Raw genomic sequence first — 3,132 nt, forward strand, 5'->3', positions numbered from 1 at the left:
GTATTGGTAGTGGTTCCAAACAAAATGAAATCTTGAAAAATTCAATCATTTCTCCTTTTATTATTATGTTACTTGTTGGTCTAGTCATGAGGATTTTTGTTTGCTTTATGGTGAGGTATAACCCATAGTCCATAGATGCTAATTAATAAGTTTTAATTTGTTAGAGATCAGTATAGTAGAAATCAACCTGTTTTGTTTGTTGTATGTGTATATGCATATATTTGCTTTGGGTTAGATAATTTCAATTTTTAGATCCATGTTCGTGGAAAAGATTTATAAGGATTACTACATTAATGTACAAATATGTAGAGAAAGTACTTCATTTTAGTTAGTAAAGGTAATTTCAGAATTAAATTTCTGATTGTATATTTTATTGTTGCTGTTGTTGAGTGCTGTTGAGTTGATTCCGACCTATAGTGACCCTGTAGAGTTTCTAAGGAACAGCTGGTGAGTTTGAACCACTGACCTTGCAGTTCAAATGGCTTTGCAGTCTGGCGCTTTAACCTACAGTGCCATGTTGCTGTTGTTGTTAAGTGCCATTCAGTCGGTTCCGACCCATAGCGACTCTGTACAGGGTTTCTGAGGCTGTAAATTTTTACGGGAGCAGAAAGCTTCATCTTTCTCCCAAGGAGCAGCTGGTAGTTTTGAACTGATGACCTTAAGGTTTGCAGCCTGATTCATAATCACTATGCTACTAGGCTCCCAAAATGGAAGTTCGACTCCACCAGCAAAATCCCATGGTGCAGTTCAACTCTGAACACATTCAGTTGTTAAGAATTTGAATCAAATCTATGGCAACATATTCAACCCATCTCTGGTTATCTTTTTAGCTTTCTAATACCACTATCTCTAGCCAGTCATAATGTTTTTTTCAGCCATCTTGAAGCCCATATTTCTAAAAACAAAGCCATCTTGAAGCCTATATTTCTAAAAACAAAACCTACTTCTGGGACCTCCTTTTTTCTAAACTTAATCCAAATTGAATTTTCCCTGCTTAGCTCCTTCCTTTGTTCAAGACAAGTGAGTTTCTTGTACATTAAATATTTTATATATATATATAATTTACTTTACTTGCTGTGCAAATACGATCAGTGACTAAAAATGAAACTAGGATTTAATATTTTATTTTGAGGAACAAAAATTCAAAAAGGACAATAATGCATTTTGTTGTCATTGTTACAAAGTGCTGTTGAGTTGGTTCCGACTCATAGCAGCCCTGTGTAGGGTTGCCAAGGAACAGCGAGTGGGATTATAGCACCGACTTCACTGTTAGCAGTCTCGTTCTTGTCCTGCAGTGCTACATCAGGAGTCCTAATACATCTGTTATTGTTGTTATTGTTTAAGTACCATCTAGTCAGGTGAGCTTGAACCAACCTCCTTGTTTGAAACTGACGTTGTGGTCTAGTGCTTATCCTACAACGCCACACCATGACTCTAATACATCTTAGGACCATAAATTAGTCTATTCTAAAATAGTTATGCAACTACATTGCCAATCCAAAACATGATTCAACAGAATTCATGTTTGTTATGAAAATAACATTTTTATATTGACTAAAGTTAGCAAACATCCTACCAGCTGCTTTTGATTTTTTACCTAATTCATTTTCTTTATTTCTTTGAATGCTATCTCTCAATATGACCCTTTTTTTCCCCTTTTCTAAAATAATTACTTCTTCTTAGATGAAACAATTTTTACCAGATATCTTGGAAAATATATTTAATGAACATATATCTTGAGGTTGCAAAAAGACAAATATGTTATAAGACATAGAGAGAGAAAAGTCGTAAGCAAAGTCACATTAGTGAGATCCTTAGCTAGCAGTCAGAAACTTTGTTTTGCTGCTTTATTCATTGGTTTGTTTTGTGTTTCAATAGAGGGAGGCTCTTTTAAAGAAAAGGGAGTCTCTACATGAAGGAGCTCCGGTAGCGGTAGTGGTTATGAATTGGGCTAAGAACCACAAGGTCAGCAGGGTAACCCACTATATGTTCTCCAGGCCTTTCAGAAAGCATGGGGTCGTTCCTTTGGCCACATACATGCAAATCTGCAAGAAAGGCGATATTGTGGAAATCAGGGGAATGGGCACAGATCAAAAAGGCATGCCCCACAAGTGTTACCACAGCAAAACCGGGAAGAGTCTACCATGTGACCCAGCGTGCTGTCGGCATTGTAGTGAACAAAAAAGTCAAGGGCAAGATTCTTGCCAAGAGAATTAATGATTACATTGAGCATATTAAGCACTCTAAGAGCCGACACAGCTTCCTGAAGTGAGCGAAGGAAAATGATCAGAAAAAGAAGGAAGCCAAAGAGAAAGGGACCTGGGTTCAGCTAAAGGGCCAGCCTGCTCCCCCCAGAGAGGCGCACTTTGTGAGAACCAATGGAAAGGAGCCTGAGCTGATAGGACCTATTCCCTATGAATTTATGGCATAACAGGAGTGAAATAAAGATGGCTGAGGTGTACAAATGCCAGGTCTTTGGTTGCAATTGTGTGGAGGTGTGGTGTGTGTCCCCTTCCCCCCCTCCACCAAACACATTGTATTTAAAGGACATTGTGTCCCCCAGTTTGCTTGATAATAAATGTTTTTAATGTTGAAAAAATTTTTTTTGAAGATGGCAGTATATAAATTTTGAATTTTCCATGAGGTTGTCTGTTATTCCTCATAATTTTGATGACAAAGTTTCTAATTTCGGCAGTCACTCTAAGAGTCCCTGAGTGACTTAAGTGATAAAGTGCTTGTTTTCTAGCCAAGAAATTAGCAGTCAGAACCCCTTAGAGGTATGTCAAAAAAAGTATTCAATTTATCACATGCTTTCTGAAATCAGGATGTAATGTTGTTGTTGTTGGTAATTGCTACCATAATGATTCCAAATCAGGGAGACCACATGTCTTAGTGTAGAACTGTTCCATAGGATTTTCAAATCTTAGACCTTTCAGAAGTAGATCAACAGGTACCAATAGAGACAAAGTGAGTTCTGGTGTGGTCCTGTAGAATAAGCACTGGACTGTGAACCACAAGACTGGTGATTCAAACCCACCAGCCATTCCTTGAAAACCGATAAAAGTTCTATATGAGTCAGAACCAATGAAACAACATTTAACAGCAACGTGTGTGTGTGTATATATATATATA

The 3,132-nt window shown here is 37.5% G+C and overlaps 1 pseudogene; it reads left to right on the top strand.

Annotated features, from left to right (window-relative positions):
• Nucleotides 1-1,986: 1,986 nt before the first annotated feature.
• On the top strand, nucleotides 1,987-2,431 carry LOC102831590 (annotated as a pseudogene).
• Nucleotides 2,432-3,132: the final 701 nt, after the last annotated feature.

The sequence above is a fragment of the Chrysochloris asiatica genome, unplaced genomic scaffold (genome assembly GCF_000296735.1).
Source record: "Chrysochloris asiatica unplaced genomic scaffold, ChrAsi1.0 scaffold00043, whole genome shotgun sequence".
Taxonomy (NCBI): Eukaryota; Metazoa; Chordata; class Mammalia; order Afrosoricida; family Chrysochloridae; genus Chrysochloris; species Chrysochloris asiatica.